The 19799-nt window shown below is 46.5% G+C and overlaps 1 protein-coding gene and 1 long non-coding RNA gene across 5 annotated transcripts in view; one reads left to right on the top strand and one right to left on the bottom strand.

The window, feature by feature from the left end:
- CSTPP1 (centriolar satellite-associated tubulin polyglutamylase complex regulator 1) overlaps window positions 1–19799 on the top strand; it is a 235373-nt gene that overhangs the window by 154925 nt on the left and 60649 nt on the right. The window contains exon 1 of one of the 4 annotated variants that reach the window (XM_077461275.1): window positions 19242–19340. The exons of the other annotated variants lie outside the window; for them this stretch is intronic. The gene's annotated coding sequence lies outside the window, so the exon portion shown is untranslated. Of the gene's footprint in view, window positions 1–19241; window positions 19341–19799 lie in introns of those variants that run through there. 4 annotated transcript variants of the gene reach the window in all.
- Window positions 1–19799, bottom strand: part of LOC143940167 (uncharacterized) — a 75550-nt gene that overhangs the window by 19647 nt on the left and 36104 nt on the right. The window lies entirely within an intron of this gene.

Genomic DNA, 19799 nt, shown 5'->3' with positions numbered 1-19799 from the left:
TCTATTGTGGACCTATAGCGGTCCTTACAGAACAGCAGACTGTACCGCACTCAAGCCTATGTACCGTAGCACCCTATACCAAGTTACCAGTCCTTATAAGAACTTTTGTGGACCAAGCAGGTTGTGTATTAGTGTTTAGCAGACTGTACGTCAGTCCCTATACCGCTGAAGGACTGCTGCAGTATAGGGCAGCGGTCAGCAGTGGTGCACGTCAACCCTATCTATTGTGGACCGATAGCGGTCCTTACAGAACAGCAGACTGTACCGCACTCAAGCCTATGTACCGTAGCACCCTATACCAAGTTACCAGTCCTTATAAGAACTTTTGTGGACCAAGCAGGTTGTGTATTAGTGTTTAGCAGACTGTACGTCAGTCCCTATACCGCTGAAGGACTGCTGCAGTATAGGGCAGCGGTCAGCAGTGGTGCACGTCAACCCTATCTATTGTGGACCGATAGCGGTCCTTACAGAACAGCAGACTGTACCGCACTCAAGCCTATGTACCGTAGCACCCTATACCAAGTTACCAGTCCTTATAAGAACTTTTGTGGAACAAGCAGGTTGTGTGTTAGTGATTAGCAGACTGTACGTCAGTCCCTATACCGCTGAAGGACTGCTGCAGTATAGGGCAGCGGTCAGCAGTGGTGCACGTCAACCCTATCTATTGTGGACCGATAGCGGTCCTTACAGAACAGCAGACTGTACCGCACTCAAGCCTATGTACCGTAGCACCCTATACCAAGTTACCAGTCCTTATAAGAACTTTTGTGGAACAAGTGAGTTGTGAATGTTTAGCAGACTGCAGCAGAAGGGCAGCAGTCAAGTATAATATCCTTTCTATATTTGGAAGAAAGAATATTATACATGTACAAGCCTATTACTGTACCACTGATACCAGTCCTGAAAAGAACCTTTGTGGAACTAATAATAACAGCAAGTCTTTAAAATTACCCTCACTGCCTGACAACACTGCTTCCTTCCTGTCCCTATACAAATTGGCAAAAAAAGAGAACGATTAGTGGTTACTGGAACAGCTCTTTTGTGGACCTTGATAGTAACAGCTAATGATGATGATGATGATGATGATGATGAAAGACTAATCTGGCTGTCCCTGTAGCATACACCGTCCTTTCCCTTTCTCTAAACTAACAAAAGACACTCAGGCTGCTGCAAGAATCAGCAGCACAGCAAACCTATCAACACCTAACACCTATACCAGTCCTGAAAAGAACTTTTGTGTACCAAATAGCTAGTGGTTTATCTCTCCCTACTCCACACAGGAACCTGTCCCTATCGTAACAGAAGAAAGAATGTAAAATGGCCACCGGATCGGGTGTATTTATAGGTTAGGGGGAATGTCCAAGTGTCCATGTGCTGTCATGTCTCAATTGGCTGTCCTGTATCACATGATAAACGTGTCACCAAAGGTTAAAGTTCTTGTATACATTAAACACGTAAGTCCGCCGCGGCGAACGACGGAAAAAGGCGTTCGAACGTGCGGACCGCGAATGTCGGAAATTCGCCGCGAAACGACCGCCGGGCGAAACGTTCGTCCATCACTACTCCGAATATAAAAGGGAAAGTTGCTCCTAGCAAAATGAAATCTGTCCAATCTTTATCCATTAACAGTCAACTAACACTCATTCCTCTGGTGGGCATGTTTCAGTGGAAGAAATCCCTTTGCCTGACTTGTGCTCATATTCAACATGTTCAAAAATCCTTTCCTTATAAGGGTAAGACATACACATTCAACACCTTCCATAACTGTTCTTCCATGTTTGTGGTTTACTGTCTAGATTGCCCTTGTGACATGCTATATGTGGGCCGTAGAATCAGGGCCCTTCGAGACAGATTTGGGGAACATCGCAGATGTGATGATGGTCTCCCTAAACATAGTGTCCCCCACCACTTTCTGGAATATCATAAGCAATCATCCAAAGATCTAAAAGTTTAGGTCTTTGAATCAATTCCAGATACATTTTCCCCAGCAGAACGTTTTGAAAAGGCTGTGTCGTCAGGAAACGTATTGGATCTTCACTTTGGATACCATGTCGTCCAGAGGAATGAATGAGGAGATCGAAATCAGCAATGTTATTTAACAAGTGCTGGTGTGATCCCCCCCGGTCAAGCCTCTGTGGGTTGCCTGGTCATCGGTGACTGCACACCCAGTTTCTCCACCAAACGGCTCGCATTGGGCAACAAACACAAAGTTACCACCCCCCCCCTTTTTTTTTTTTTTACTCTCCCCCACCCCACCCCCCCCCCCCCTTCTCTTTTTTGTATAGTATTGTGTTCCCTCTAGAGAGTATGGGGACAGAAAGTAGAAAGTAACCTTAAAATCATGTGTATACATGCGTTTGTTGCACATGTACACATTTACAACTGCACGTATATGCAGGTATGTGGGTATGTATATGCATGAGTAGTTATCGTATTGTGTATGATTATATGTGTGCACACATATGTACCTAGTAGGTATCACCATCACTGTCTGCCCTCATATTGTAAAGCGCTGCGCAAACTGTTGGCGCTATATAAATCCTGAATAATAATAATAATAATAATTATCCATTAACCATTTATTATTTGAAGATTTGATTTGATTTATCCATTTGAGAAGTATTTTTGGCTATGATAGAATTTATAACAGATATACCCTTAATATTACATCTAGCATAGAGTCCTTTCCTACCTCCATTTTCACCATTTCATTAACCCATTATAATTTATAATAATTGATTGATTACCAATTATTAATAATTTAATAGTGATTTTGTTAATTCATTTTTTAGTTTATTCATACAAATGTATTCATTTTATATCCGAAGTATATTTATATTTATGTATTTAATCAATTAATTGATCGATTTTTTCAAACGTCATCAAATTATCATCATCCACTATTTAATCAGCAAGCTTTTTACTCTTATTTACATTAACTTCTGTCTACAACCGTCTACCTCTTTAAATCTGCCAATTTGATTGATGGGCTGGCCAGCCCATCAGATCTCTCTGTTTCCATCTCCTCTGTATTTAAAGTGGGAGTGCACATACATTTTTTTTTAATTAAAAGCCAGCAGTAGAGCTGCACAATTAATTGTTAAAAAAACGCAATCTCGGGGGGCGTGGCCAAGAGCGGCATGTGAGCGGACGTGTCTCACAGAGCTCCCTGTGAACATCCTGGAACCGATCCTTTTCCCGACCGAACCGGGGCTTGTGCCGGGCGCTGAACTGTTCCGCCGCCTCCGGGAACCCTACGGGCATCATCCGGACTATTCGTCTGTTGCGGAATCGCCATGCCGGCCCGCAAACCACCACGGGGAGATGAAGGCCCTGTGCTTGACTCCCAAGATGGCGCCGCGTCATCTCAGCGCGCACGAGGGGACAGCAGAGAGAAGGGTAAGGCGCTCCCTAAGACACCTAAAGCCCAGGGGAAAGACATGTTGTACTATGCGCAGAAGTTGAAAGGGGTGGAGGGACCCCGGGAAGATGCAGTGCTGGACGCTACCCCCGCTATTTTTCACACACAGCGGACGGGGGAACCCTCTGGCCGGGCGCAGCAGGCTGTGGAGGAGCACCATGTCCCTGAGATGGATGAGTTGGAGGAGGGGGACACTGTGGAGCAACCCACTTTGGCTGACATACTGCGAGCGGTGCAGAAATGCACCGCCACGGTGCAGACTCTGCAGGAGCAATTTGGAAGCTTGAAGGAGGAGGTTGGACTGATCAGGCATGATATGCAGAAAGTCAGAGAGCGTACGACGGCGGTGGAGGGTCGGATCAGTGAAGTGGAGGATAGAATGGTGCCCATGGTCAGGGAATTGCAGATCACGGCCAGAATCGCGAACGCTAATGAGCTCAAACATGAGGACATTGAGAATCGCTTGAGAAGGAGCAACATTCGCATTGTTGGATTGCCAGAAAAAACGGAAGGTAGAGATCCTACTGACTTTGTGGAGAACTGGCTGGTGGAAGTTTTCGGCCGTGAGGCGTTTTCCCCTTTCTACTCAATTGAGCGGGCTCATCGGGTCCCTCCTAGGCCCTTACCACCGGGCAATCCGCCCCGCACCATGCTGGCTAAGTTGCTTAATTATAAGGACAAGGAGATTATACTGCGTCTGGCCAGGGAGAAGAGGAGCGTCCAATATAATGGGGCGAGAGTCTCCTTTTACCCCGACTTCTCAGCGGAAGTTCAGAGGCGCAGAGCGAAATTTGGGGATGTGAAAAGACGGCTGCAACGTTTGGGAGCTAAATACGCTATGTTGTACCCCGCTAAGCTCCGCGTGATAGCGGGGGGACGGGCACAATTCTTTGAATCTGCTGCAGAGGCTTCTGCGTGGCTGGAGGCGAATGAGCATCTCCTCCGCCAGGATGGAGGAAACGAGGAGGGGGCGGATTGATCCTGCTACATATTTGTTTGTGGCCCATGATGGAACCTTGTGGATTACAAATCAGTGACGCTCCTGTTTGAGGGCTCTTGGAACTATTGACTGTTCTGCGGTTGGCAACAAGTTCGGTCGGGAGCCATTTATACAGGATTGGCAAAATGGAAGCACTATCCATGTTTTTGATGAAGGTGCCCTTACCGATGGAGCACAACTTATGTGCAGAGCCACTGGCCATGGTATGCTTGTTGCAACATCGACTGGTGAGGGGTTTTGTTTATACCCTCAGGTTTCTTTGTGTTCAGTTTTTGAAGCTTGTTTTTTTCCTTTATAACACTATCCTCACCCCTGCGGGGTGTGAGGGGTCATCACAGCAGCATTATGGAAGAATCACACAGATGAGTACACCGGGTCAAGCCCAGCAGAAAGACTGCCGTACGGTATTTGGGTGGGAGAGCTCGGGTTCAGCTATTATCTATAAATGGGGGTACTATTTGATCTTTGAGCTTCTACGGGACTGTATATTATGGTATCCCCACACCGGGGTTGGGGGAGGGTCAGGGATGTGTAAGAACCGGGGATGTGGAATACAGTGTAAAATGTTTATGGAGGAAGTATTCTGTATAGCTCATTTAGTTGATATGACAGGATGACGTGTATTCCTATATTGTCCTGGAATGTGAGGGGCCTTGGGGACCCCCTCAAACGTACTATGGTCTCCACGGCCATTAGAAAACATCTGCCGGGCATTTGTGTGCTGCAGGAGACCCATCTGACTCCGGGGGCGGTGTCGTGCCTGGGGTTTGCATGGGCGGGGTGGGCGTACCACTCCACTCACACTTCCTATTCAAGGGGGGTGAGTGTGATGGTGCATCGTACCCTCGACTTTCAGATACTTGATTTGGAGGTTGATCAGGAGGGGAGATATGTATTTTTGATGTGTAGAGTTTCGCGATTGCAATTTATTCTTGCAGCGGTGTATATACCCCCTCCATTTAGTCCACCGGTTTTACGTGCCCTGTTGACATTTCAATTAGCTAACCCGGGGACCCCTTTGGTGTTGGTGGGTGATTTAAATGGTGTTATAGACCCTAGCTTGGATAAACACCCTCCTCCTCTAGGGGGTGGGGGTACACATACTACGGCCTTGGCAAGGTTTTTGGGAGAGGTGGGCTGGACAGACCCGTGGAGACACAGGAACCCGACCGAACGACAATTTTCATGCTTCTCTAAGACGCACTTTTCATTGTCTAGGATTGACATGTGCCTGTGCTCGACCGCAGCGCTTCAACATGTGGAAGGGGTACAGTATTTAACTAGAAGTATCTCTGATTGAAGCGGATGTGGTGGCCTACTGACAGAGACATGCTGAATACCCTGATTCAAATGCCGCCTGGGACGCTTTTAAAGCCTTTCTCCGGGGGCTGTTCATAACTGAGGTTAATGCCATTAAGCATAATACGTCTGACCAGAGGGATCAAGCTGACCAGCTGGTCAGACGGCTGGAGGCGGAGTATATTGCTGGTTCGGGTGGGACCACTCGGGAAGCTTGCATAGCTGCTCAGGATGCCATTAATAGAATGGATGCCTCCAAAGCAAATTAAAAGAGATTTTTTAATAAGTTGGCTTTTTATGAGGAGGGTGAGCAGACGGGTAAGCTGTTGGCGACGTTAGTGCACTCTCAGCGGTCTTCCCCATCTATTGGGGCTTTGCGTGACGGGTCGGGCAGGCTGGTTAATACCCCTGATTTGGTGGTGCGCGAGTTGGTGGACTTCTACTCTGAACTCTATGAGTCCAAGTTGACACGTACTATGGATGAGGTTCGGGAGTTTCTACAGGGGATAGAGCTACCGTGTTTAGCGGCATCCCAGGTGGAATCTCTGGAAGCGCCCATTACGATGGAGGAGATGTTGCTGGCTACCAACTCGTTCCCCAACTCTAAAGCCCCGGGGGATGATGGCATCCCGATGGAGGTGTATAAACAGTTTGGTGATGTATTACTGCCTCACTTGCTCCGCACCCTAAACATGGCCAGGGAATCGCACTGCCTTCCAGAGTCGATGAGAAGAGCCAGCATTGTGCTGCTTCTTAAGCCAGGGAAGGACCCGTTGGACCCCGGTTCGTATAGGCCGATTTCGTTGCTACAGAATGATATCAAGATCCTTGCTAAAGTGCTAGCCTGGAGATTGAATTCGGTGGTCACCTCCCTCGTCCATCCGGATCAATCGGGTTTATACCTGAGCGGTCCACGGCAATTAACCTCCGCCGCTTATTTCTCAATATGCAGTCCCGCGCAGATAATGTGGGTGACAGGGCGCTGTTGTCGCTCGACGCCCATAAGGCTTTTGATAGCGTTGAATGGGGCTACTTGTGGGCGACTCTCGAGAGATTTGAGTTTGGGCCTGGCTTTTTATTATGGGTACAACTATTGTATAATTCGCCTTCTGCGGTAATAAGGGAGGCGGGAAGGGTGTCAGCTCCTTTTCCCTTATTTAGAGGGACTAGGCAGGGATGCCCTCTGTCCCCTTTACTTTTTGCTCTTGCCATTGAGCCTTTGGCAGCCCTGGTGAGATGCAACCCCTTGATAACGGGTTTTAAATATGGGCAGCTGCATGAAAAATTAATGTTATACGCGGATGATGCTATGCTGTTACTGGGGGATACATCCGGGTCTCTGGTTGAGGCCATGACAGTGGTTCAGCACTTTGGGTCGTTCTCGGGTCTGGTGATTAATTGAAACAAATCACATCTTATGTTGCTAGATTCTTCCTCCCCTCGGGATCCTGCGCTACAGGATATCCCGGTTACTGACAAATTTAAATACCTGGGGATCTGGGTTACCCCTCGACCATGTGACTACTTATCACTGAATCTCTCCCCGTTACTAAGTAGGATCAGAGATAAAACGAAAGTTTGGGCTAAATTGAAAATGTCGCTGATAGGCAGAGTGAACCTTATTAAAATGATTTTTATGCCACAATTACTGTATATTTTACATAACACGCCCATGGTGATTCCGCTTAAAATGTTTAGAATTATTAACTCCTTGTTTAGAGCATTCATTTGGCTTAACAAACCTCCTAGGATACGACTGGAACAGCTTCAGAAACCCAAGGAGGCGGGGGGGCTGGCCCTGCCCAACCCGTGGCTTTATTATATAGCGGCACAGTTACAGCATATTGCCCGAGCCATAGCAAACGGCCGGGACACTGGGGGAGGGGTGGGTAATCCCGCCACTGCTCTCCTGACACTTGGTGCGGGCTCGGACGGGGTGGTGGCTGGCCTGGAAGCCCTGTCGTTCGCCAAGTCTAACAGGCTCTTTCCAACGTATGCCCTACTTCAAAAAATATGGAATAAAACACGTCAATTACAGAATGTGGAGGGCTTTACGGAGTATAGCCCGATATGGCATAACAGATATTACGGGGAGATGTGTGGTTTGACTTGTGCTGAACGGTGGAGGCGATGTGGAGTGACTCTCATGTCTCAAATTTTTTCCGGGGGAAAACTGCTTTCTTTTGCAGAACTGAGGGAAAGATATGGCGTCCCTCAGGGTATGTACTTCTATTATTTGCAACTGAGCCACGCTGTTACGGCTCAGGCTGGAAATAATCCCTGGAGGCAGTCTCCCACCCCAATCTTTCGGTTTGTGACCGAAGTTACCAGTCTCAAAGGTTTTATATCCAGTTCCTATAGTATGTTACTAAATGCATCTATGCCGGGTTTTCCCGCAAGGGTAATTGCCTCTTGGGAAAGGGATGTGGGAGTATTTGAGGAGGACCAATGGGCGGAGGCCTTACAGGCCATACAGGGTTGCTCATTGAATACGGCACAGCGCTTATCGCAACTATACATTGTCATGAGGGTGCACCACACGCCGGCTAGACTGTATAAGATGGGGATTGGGGAGGGTGACCTTTGTACCAGGTGTGCCAGGGATAGGAGCGACCTCATACACTTACTCTGGCGCTGTCCCAAATTGCATTTATATTGGTCAGGGGTCATTGATACTCTCAATGGGGCCTTCCGGGTACAGATTCCACAGGATCCAAGGGTGTGCCTTTTGGGTGTGGTGGATGATCTCCCGTGGGAGGCGCCAGTTAAGGAGGCCTTGGGGAGAGCTCTTTTTCAAGCACGCAAACTTATCCTTCAACACTGGAGAGCGAGTGACCCCCCCCGAGGTTGAAGGAATGGATAACTCAAATGGGGAGCATGTTAAGCCTGGAAAAGTATATTTACCAACACGGGCCGGGCGGGACGATTTGAACGACTGTGGGGACCCTGGCTTGATACCCCCGGGCTGTCACCCTTGGAGCTGGTTATGGGACGGTTGTTTATTTAGGGTGTGTAAGGGAGGCTTAGAGGGTGGGCAAGCGGGCAATGGGGCTGCGGCCCAACTGGTCAATCTTGATCTGTCCATGTGGTGTGATGTTAGAATAAGGAGAAGCCTTATATCGCTTGTGGTGTATGACTTTGATATGTGCAATGTGCCTTTATGTGTACGATGCTTGAATATGTATATTGCGCTGATGATGTGATGACCTGTGTGTGTATTTTTGTACCAATAAAATCCGTTTTGATAAAAAAAAAAAAAAAAAAAAAAACGCAATCTCAATTCACCCCCCTTATGATCTCTTCCGCTGAGAGTAGGCGATTCTTTCATATAAACAAGTGCTCAAAAGAAAGCATCCTGGGCAATCTGCCAAGTGTAGAATTTGAAACATTGTAACTAATGCTTACTTCTTAGATCAAAGGGAAAGAACTTCTTGTGTAAACAAATAATCTGGGCGGTCTGCCAAGCTTTCAACCATGTGTAAATTCAGGAAGTTTAACCACTTAAAGTCTAAATCTTTTTCTGACAAGTCTTTCTTAAGTTAAAATCAATATTTTTTGCTAGAAAATTACTTGTAACCCCCAAACATTTTATATATGTGTGTGTGTGTATATATATATATATATATATATATATATATATATATATATATATATATATATATATATATATATATATATAATATTAATCAGAGACCCTAGGGAATAAAATGGCAATTGCTGCAATATTTTATGTCACACTGTATTTCTAAGCAAAAAAAATCGTGATTCTCATTTTAGCAAGAATCGTGCAGCTCTAGCCAGTAGCTACAAATACTGCAGCTGCTGACTTTTAATAAATGGACACTTACCTTTCCTGGAGTCCAGTGATGTCAGCAGCCGAAGCCGATCAATCGCTCGGCTCTTGGCTGCTGCCACTGCCATTCTCGGTGAGGGAATCAGGAAGTGAAGCGCTACGGCTGAAAGGTGGCAATTGTGGCACCGGAGGAGAGCAGGAATCGGATGAGCGGAAGTTCCACTTTTGGGTGGAACTCCGCTTTAAGACTGCCAGGTAATCATGGTCTGATGAAGAAGCTGTAGCTTTGAAATGCATTACCATTCTTTGCCACTGTGACTAATCACATTTCCTGTTCCTGTGAAGTCACAGCCAGCTGCTTTTCGTTTCCTGCTTCCTGGTTCCCAGCCTCCTCTGGATCCCTGTAAGATCACATCAGTGCCTCAGGCTGCAATGGGAAAACAGAACGCCAAATGGGACGTTTATGAGACTCCAGGACTGGCGATTTGTACCACATACTGAGCTCATCTAATTTAACCGCTTGGCGCCCCTCTGTTCCCATTCCAGAATGTGGTTTGCAGATGCTGAAAGCTGGAATTTCAGACCTTCTGTCCCAAGGACCAATTTACCACCTCTCTTTTACTATAGTGGCATCAACATGCTAATGAAATTGTGAAACGTAATCTTTTAAGTTTTCACTACATATCTTGTATAGACTTGGTGACGTCATCAGTAGGTCTGTGCTTCCCTTTTCAATGCAATCTAATCATGTCTGATGGGAGGGGGCAGCAGGGTATTGTACATTGTTTTCTGAAAACATCACAGTGCCCTGCAATACTATTCTTCTCAGGAGTTCTCAGTCCTGATACAAGCAGTGGCCTAGCTCCTAGGAGGACGTGTGCAAATATCAAAAGGTGTTGATGAGTGGATGTCAGTCCTAGGCAGGCTGAATTTGCAGGCAGACTGCCCTAGGTAACATCCACACGTGATGCTGAGCTTTCATGATTAAAAGAACAGATATCTAAAAAATGATAGGGGACAGGCTAGGGACAGTAAGGCTGGGGAGAGAAGAGCTAGATAATCCTGGCTGTCCTCCAGCCAGGAAATTTGAATTGCTGCAGCTTCTGAAATCAGAATAAGACTCTCAGTACCAGAGAGGTGATGGTACAACTGTGCAGGACTGAAAACGAGGATGGAGTTTTAAGACTCTCCCTTTTGGTTCATCAAATATACCATTAAAAGTGTTGTTAGTATTTGGATGCCTGCCTTTACACGCACATGAACTTTAATGGCGTCTTAGTCCGTAGGTTCAATGTTGAGTTGGCCCACCCTTTGCAGCTATAGCAGCTTCAACTCTTCTGGGAAGGCCGTCCACGAGGTTTAGGAGTGTGTCTATGGGAATGTTTGACCATTCTTCCAGAAGCACATTTGTGAGGTCAGGCACTCATGTGGCTCACAGTCTCTGCTCTAATTCATCACAGAGGTGTTCTATTGGGTTGAGGTCAGGCCAGTCAAGTTCCTCCACCCCAAACTCTCTCATCCATGTCTTTATGGACCTTTCTTTGTGCACTGGTGCGCAGTCATGTTGGAACAGGAACGGACCATCCCCAAACTGTTCCCACAAAGTTGGGAGCAAGACGTTGTCCAGAATGTCTTAGTATGCTCATGCCTTAAGAGTTCCCTTCACTGGATCTAAGGGGCCAAGCCCAACCCCTGAGAAACAACCCCACACCATAATCCCCCTTCCACCAAATTGTTTGGACCAGTGCACAAAGCAAGGTCTTCATAAAGACATGGATGAGCGAATTTGGGGCGGAGGAACTTGACTGGCCTGCACAGAGTCCTGACCTCAACCTGATAGAACAGCTTTGGGATGAATTAGAGTGGAGACTGCGAGCCAGGACGTCTAACATCAGTGCCCGACCTCACAAATGCGCTTTTTGAAGAATGGTCAAACATTCCCATAGACACACTCCTAAACCTTGTGGACAGCCTTCCTAGAAGAGTTGATGTCGTTGTAGCTGAAAAGGGTGGGCCAACTCAATATTGGCCCACCCTTAAGACTAAGACTAAGACTAAGACTGAGATGTCATTAAAGTTCATGTGTGTCTAAAGGCAGGTGTCCCAATACTTTTGGTAATATAGTGTATCACATATAGCATAGGTTCTTCTTGTAGCCCAGGCCTTTCCTGTGATGTGCGTGGCGGTTGTGGTCCCAGCTGTGCATAGGGATGCTGTGAAATTCAGCATTCATGTTGGTGTTTATTTACGGTGCAGAAGACATGTCAGTTGTGTTTGTAAATAGAGCTCCATTGTCACGCTCCATGCACATTGTAAACAAGTGCGAGATCCCATGCTTGACATACTGGATAATCCCCCCCGTGCTATAATCCATGTGGTTTGTGGTTCCCTTTCCCAACAACTGAGTCAGAGGAAATACATTGCATCCAGTATACAAAGACAATGATATATACATTTATTTTCAAATAAGTTAAAATAATAGTCAAACAGGATATGGAAATATGTCTCAAAACGAAAAATATCCATAAATGTTCTATCGGTAAAGGTGCAAGTAAATACCTCTATAGCCACCCCAATGCAGGGAAATCCCCAGCTTAAATCTTCTGAAACGAATGCTGTGTACACACGATCGGACATTGATCAGACATTCGGATAACAAAATCCATGGATTCCCAAAGAGCCCCTCTTACATTAGTGTCCCCAGAGGGCCTCTCCCTTAAAATCAGGGTCCCCAGAGAACCTCCCCTCCCCTTGGGGACCCCTGCAGAGACTCAGGGCTATGGGTCCCAGATTCGGGGCTATAGCCCCAAAAGCCACCCCCTAGCGACGCCACTGACCCTAACCCATATTCATACATATTAGAGCCAATTTAGACAGGAGCCAATTAAAGGGATTGTAAAGATATTTAATTTTTTAAAAATAACAAACATATTATACTTACCTCCACTGTGCAGCTCGTTTGGCACAGAGTGGCCCCCGAACCTGCTCTTCTGGGGTCCCTTGGCGGCTGTCTCTGCTTCCTCCCTCAGATGCTTCTCACGTTCATGCGAGCTCCCTCGCATGGTGAGAAGCATCTGCGGGCGCGCTCCCGTGATACAGCCGGCGGCTATAGCCGCTCGCTGTATCACACGGCCCCGCCCCCCGGTGCTCCGCGTCAGTGGATGTGATTGACAGCAGCGCGAGCCAATGGCTGCGCTGCTTTCCATCCATCCACTCCAGCCAATCAGCGGCCAGGCTGAATGGTGGAAAGGACGTCGGGGGACGAGCGCGGGACTTTCGAGGGGTGAGGTAAGTAAAACGGGGGGGCTGGGGGCGCCGGGACTGTCAGATGTTTTTTCACCTTAATGCATAGAATGCATTAAGGTGAAAAAACATTTACCTTTACAACCCCTTTAAGCTACCAGCATGTGTTTGGAGTGTGGGAGGAAAAGGCAGTGTAGTGGATAGCACTTTCGCCTAGCAGTAAGTAGGGTCGCTGGTTCGAATCCCAACCACGACACTACTTGCCTGGAGTTTGCATGTTCTCCCTGTGCCTGTGTGGGTTTCCTCCGAGTTCTCCAGTTTCCTCCCACACTCCAAAGACATGCTGGTAGGTTAACTGGATCCTGTCTAAAATGTCCCTAGTATCTATGAATGTGAGTTAAGGACCGTAGATTGTAAGCTCCTTGAGGGTAGGGACCGATGTGAATGTACAATGTATATGTAAAGCGCTGCGTAAATTGATGGCGCTATATACTGTATTTATTGGCGTTTAACACTCACTTTTTCACCATGAAAATTGGGTGCAAATAGCGTGTGCGTGTTATACGCCAATACTTAAAGAGGGATTCCACCAAAAAAAAAATATTAAAAGCCAGCAGCTATAAATACTACAGCTGCTGACTTTTAATAAATGGACACTCACCTGTCCCCGGGTTCCAGTGATGCCGGCAGCCAAGGCCGATCGATCGCTCGGCCCTCGGCTGCTGCCGCCACCATTCTAGGTGAGGGAATCAGGAAGTGAAGCGAATCGGCTTCACTTCCCGGTTCCCTACTGCGCATGCGCGAGTTGCGCCGCGCAATAGGAAATCTCCGCGCTGTCACTGGGACCCGTGTGTGTCCCAGCAGACAGCGCGGTAGGGCAGGAAATGGCGTAGACTCCCACGGGAGTCTATGCCCGGAAGTGGGTGTAAATACCTGTCTTTGACAGGTATCTCCACCCCCCTCCCCCCTGAAAGGTGTCAATTGTGACACCGGAGGGGGGGAGGGATCCGATCAGCGGAGGTTCCACTTTAGGGTGGAATCCCGCTTTAAATTTTAGCTGCCTTATTTAAAATTTAAGTTTTTTTCCTGAAACTTTCCTCTTAAAATGAATGTGCATGTTATATGCCGATAAATAGTAAGTAACTGAAATAAACTTTTTTTTTTTTTTAAAAGGGGAGTACTTGGAGGTAACCCACACAGGCAAAGCATAAACATTCGAACAGCTTGCAGGTAGTGCCATGGTTGGCATTCAAACTGATGACCCTAGTGCTGCCAGGCAGAAGTGCTAACCACGGCAGCCCTCGTATTTCCAGTCTTCTTCTTTACCTTATTCACATTTTGATTTTAGAGTTGCTTTAATGCAGGTAAAGCATAGACTGCTAATTATTCTGGGGGTTGAGTTTAGAGAAGCAACTGAAATATTATTCAATTTAGATGACTAAACCGCTTTGCTTCTAGAAACTATAAAAAAAAAGTTCTTCTTAATCACTTACTTGTATAGCAAAAAGCCAAAAGCAAGTCATTCCCACTCAATGGGAAAAATGCCACGACCTCCAATACACACTCGCATATCTCCTATGAATTGTGAGTCTTATAAATGACCACTTTGTACAGGCTTTTTTTCTCATTGAAAAAACTATCAACAATGTAGTAATTTTTTCCCAGATTCCATTCTTTCAGTCACTACTGAGAAAAGTCATTTTGTAAGCCTCAGTTTTATTGTGGCTGGAACAGGCTGCATATCTTGGTTAGTCCTAATTATAGGGGATTTCAGTTGCCCAGTTAGTGGCTTCGAAGTAAGGTTTGCGGTAGACGTTTTTGAGTTGGTTCACAGAGAAGAGCAAAGCTAAATAGAAATGAAACTGCATGGACCTACTGACCCTCTAATATTCCATATGCGGTATTAAATGATTCTAATACAGAAAATGCTGATTGTGTTTGATTTTGGTTTATACAACTGATATTATCTCAACTGATAACAACTGATATTATTGTCTGCTATCTGGAGACATGTCTCTGGTTTTCATCAGCAATATATTACTGTATGTACCAAAGTCATCAAGCTGCTGTATATGACCAATCCACAATCGGTAGGTAGCCCTCAAAAACAGAACAGGAAGTCCACTAGGATATGAAAGCGGGATTCCACCCTAAAGTGGAACTTCTGCTCATCGGAACCCCCCCCCCCCCTCCGGTGTCACAGTTGGCACCTTTCAGGGGGGTGCAGATACCTGTCTAAGACAGGTATTTGCACCCACTTCCGGGTATAGACTCCCACGGGAGTCTATGCCATTTCCTGTCCCGCCGCGCTGTCTACTGGGACACACACGGGTCCCAGAGACAGCGCGGACCATTCCTAGTGCGCTGCGCGACTCACGCATGCGCAGTAGGGAACCGGGAAGTGAAGCCGCAACACTTCACTTCCTGACTCCCTCACCTAGAATGGCGGCGGCAGCAGCCGAGGGCCGAGCGATCGATCGGTCTCGGCTGCCGACATCGCTGGACCCTGGGACAGGTGAGTGTCCATTTATTAATAGTCAGCAGCTGTAGTATTTATAGCTGCTGGCTTTTAATATTTTTTTGAAGGTGGAATCCCTCTTTAACCCACTCTTGAAAAGGATAAATACAATTCCAAATGTACTTAAAGTGGAGGGCCACCCTAAAATAAAAAATTGCATTAATATTCTTAAAAAAAATGTAAAAAAAAATTTTTTTTAACTTACCTGAAATCGCTGTTGCTAGGCAGTCTTCCTAATCTGCCTCTTCCTATTCCGCTGCGCTTCCTCCTCTTCGTCGGGCGGCCCCTTCTGGGACATGTGTGTGTCCCAAAAAACAATGGGACCATTCACAAAGCACCGTGCGACTCGCGCATGCGCAGAAGGAAACGGCCAGTGAAGCCGCAAGGCTCCACTGCCCGTTTCCCTTCGTTAAGATGGAGGCGCCAGTAACCGATCCGGTGGAAGGATCGGCCTCGGGCGGCTGTCATTGCAGGCTTGCTGGACAGGTAGGTGCCCTTATTAAAAGTCAGCAGCTACAGTGTTTGTAGCTGCTGACTTTAAAAAAAAAATCACGGCCGGAACACCACTTTAATAACACTTTGCATAGACTGTGGGCATTAAAGCCCAGATCGGTCCCCCACTGCTTTTTCCTCCCTAAAGCCTTTTTGCCACTTAAGTGGCTGTAAACTTCAGACATGAAACATGAACAAAGCATATTCCTCTATAGTGTGTACTTGTCTTAATTGAGAGCACCGAGTGTCATTTCTGTCTGCTGCTTCATTCCTCTGCTATCTGCATGACTCACTTCTGCCAAGTTTTCCTGACACCAGGGGAAAAAAGGTGACGGGGGACCTCCAACTGATGGACAGCCTTACCTCCGTTCCTGTGTGCTGTGTGAAGGAGGATTGTCTCTTCCCTCCCCTCCAATCATCTCTCAAAGCTCTCCTCACTTAGCTCTGCATAGTGTATTTTCAGCTCTCCACCTCCTTTTTTTGGAGCTCTCAGACAAGCTTTAAAATTCAGCATTTCGAATGGATGTAGAGAAGAAAAGGCTGCAGAGAAACGGGTACAAATTATGGAGGAGGATATGTTTCATCTCTGTGTATCGCCTGAGGCCAGTCACTTCACTGAGTAAGGGTTTAAAGAGGAAGTAAACCCTGATGGGTTTACTTCCTCTTTGATTCCCTGCAAAGGTAAAGCATAATGGACTACTATGCATCGCATAGTAGCTCATTATGTGTCACTTACCTGACACAGGAGCCAGCAAAGTCACTGCTGTCCCCTGTACTCCGGAGCCTCCATCTTCTTGGTGGGTCTTCCTGCTCTGGCACTTTCATTCGTCGGAGCCGCAATGACATCACTCCCGCGCATGCGCACGGGAGCCGCCACTCGCGGCATATCGCTGTTAACTGCAGTGCGCTCAGTGCGCCTGTGCGCCGTGGTCTTTCAGTAAATATCTCCTAAACTGTGTAGGTTTAGGAGATATTTCTTGGACCTACAAGTAAGCCTAGATTAAGGTAAGGCCGCGTACACACGGGCGGATTGTATGGCCTACTTAGTCCGTCATACAATCCGACGGACAGTCCGTCCTACTTTCGAATGAACGGACTTGACCACACACGGATGCACAAACAGTCCGTCGAAAGCTTGCGCGATGACGTGTACAGCACGTACGACGGGACTAGAAATAGGAAGTCCAATACACAGCAATGCAACCTTTCGCCGTGTAAATCCTTTCTGAGCATGCGCCATTCTTGGTCCGTCGAACTAGCCTACTCACGAGCGGACTGTCCGCTGAAACCAAAGTATGACGGACAGTATTACGGAAATTCCGAAATACTTAGTACGCCAGACTGCACGCTGAAAAAGTCCGCTGAAGCCCACACACGAGCGGACTGTCCGCTGAAATGTGTTTCGACGGACTAAGTTGGCCATACAGTCCGCCTGTGTGTACGCGGCTTAAGGGTTTACAACCACTTTAAAACCACTTTAAGAAAAAAATGTCACCATCATACATCCCATTTTTCTGTCAATTTGTCTGGTCTGCTGATGTCATTGATCCTTCTTTTTCTTTTTTCAGCGGTGATGGGTGGCAGTGATTACATCTGGACAACTTGGCACTTGACCATGTGCAAGTGCCCCATTGTCTAGTACTGTAAGCCAAGGTGATTGTGCCCCCATGGGGTGTGTCCATGGTGTCCTGGGCTCATAGGAAGTAGATTGAATGATGATGTCATTCATCCAGGAAGACTGGTGGGATCTTGTGGCAGAAAAGTACTGCGAAGAGCTCTTGTTGCAGAGAAAAATTACTGCGGAGGACAGCTTTGAATTGAAGGCAAGTATTTCGGCCAGAGCTGCTTTTCTCATACCTTGTGGACTTTCATTTTAAAAGAAATGTGGGTACTGCATACTGTCTATCCATTCCGTATACCTTACCCTACTACTGGGAAGGATAGGGCACAAGTTTGTCGTATTCTTCTAGGTGTACTGATGTAAATTATCTCTTTCCACTGTGATGTGCCATGTGTGATTCTGATTAGTTTTTGTGTATGTGCTCCAAGGCTTTTACTTTGTTCCTGGAACGGGAAACCACGTTTATTGCTCCCTGTGACATCATCACCAGGCTAGTTAAAATTCTTGCAGCGGCAGCTGCTTGGAGCTCAGTTCCTATTAACTTAGCTATGCCTCCAGAACTCCATCTCCCAAGAACCTGTTGTCAGCCCAAACAGGAAATAAATGGGACAACCCTGATTTCTGGCAGATTACTGCAGTGTCTATAATCATAGACAATCTCTGCATAAATTGCAGAGATACACTGGAGATATATATATATATATATATATATATATATATATATATAAAATATTTTTTTTTAGGACCCCATTCAGACTAGGGCTGGTAGGCTGCTGTGTTCAGGGGGTAAAGCCAGCCATATATGGATGAATTCATCCAGTTCTGCCCGGGCTAGCCAAATTTTGATCCCTGTATGAGCTAGTTGGTTGTCCTCATGTCGATCTACCGATCGACTTGTGGACAACCAGCCTGTCAGGTTTTTTCCCGAATGATCAGTGCTGCCAGCTATAACCAGCAAATCCAATCATTGTATTCAGAATACAATAGCTCAGCAGGAAAGATTCCTCCATCCACAACTAATGTATGGTTGCAGAAATTGGGTCATTTGTTTTGTTCAACCTTCAAGTCCCTGACCTGTCTGGTGTGTTCCTTGGCCTTCATGATGTTGTTTGTTCACTGAGGTTCTCTAACAACCCTCTGAGGGCTTCACAGAACAGCTGTATTGATACTGAGATTAAATAACACACAGATGCACTCTATTTACGAACTAGGTGACTTCTGAATGCAATTGATTCCACACATTTTTTAGTTAGGGGTAAAGGGGGCTGAATACAAATGCTTTTCACATATTTATTTGTAAAAAAAAAATTGAAATTTATAATTTTCCTTCCACTTCACAATTATGTGCCACTTTGTGTTGGTCTATCACATAAAATCCCAATAAATACATTTACATTTTTGGTTGTAACATGACAAAATGGAAAATATCAAGGGGTATGAATACTTAAGGCACTGTAAAGGGAGACAGTGCAGTTACAATAGAATACAGGAGGGTTAGGAGGGTGCCGCTCATTCATTTGTCCATAGATGTCTTGTATTGCATTGCACTTGCCCAAGAACACCGCGCTTCCTTGGTGGTCCAGACTGGTAAATCACTCCAGGTGGAAAAAGCTACGCTGCTGCGAAGTCCGGGTATCCATATCAGCTGTCTGGGTATATTTCAGGCTGTAACATAACCCCCCCCCCCCCCCCACTCCCGAAAATCCTCAACATTTCAATTTATTTGCCTGTTTGCTAAACATTTACTATAAACAGCCATTTGAGAATGACAACATCATCTGTCTACCGGGGAAGGGTAACCTCCAGCTGTTTGTTATCTGCATGTCCCATGATGCTCAGCTGCCCTCCCCTCGGACTCCCCAGGTATCACTTAGCACTTGCCACATGGCCTAGAAGCGCATGGTGCGGTGCACAGGGCATCCGTACACATGAAGAGGGCCACATAGCTGGGAGGTAAGGAGGACGTGAGCAACAGATGGGCACAGCGGGCCTGCGGTGGTTAGAACAGCTGGCTCCGGTTTAGCTCTGTCATTTTATGCTTCCTTCTGGGAAGATCAGAGCTCCATGGGCAGTCTGTGTGCTGGCTTCTCTGTTTGGGAATTAAAGGTTTGCGCTTTTCTTTTTGGAGGGATGACTGTCCCCTTTGGCCCGTACCTTGTTTATTTTTCTTCTATTCTTGCATGCTGGAACAGCAAATTAGCAAAATAGCGAGGAGTTTGTTTTCATGAGACAGATCCTAGTCATAGAGTGGCCAAGTCTTCCTCTGATCTGGGATCTTTATAAATAACTAGGAACCCACATGGTGACTTTACTGCCCACTGTTTAGAATACTATGGAGAAGGGTGTAACCCTGTCATTGCTGGCTGGACAGTCCACAGAATGTACTGCACATAGGTCAGAGGCCAGAATCTT

Source organism: Lithobates pipiens, unplaced genomic scaffold (assembly GCF_037356315.1).
Source record: "Lithobates pipiens isolate NorthernLeopardFrog02 unplaced genomic scaffold, aLitPip1_a1.2 Scaffold_10, whole genome shotgun sequence".
NCBI classification, from domain to species: Eukaryota; Metazoa; Chordata; class Amphibia; order Anura; family Ranidae; genus Lithobates; species Lithobates pipiens.
This window is presented reverse-complemented; position numbering and strand designations above follow the sequence as displayed.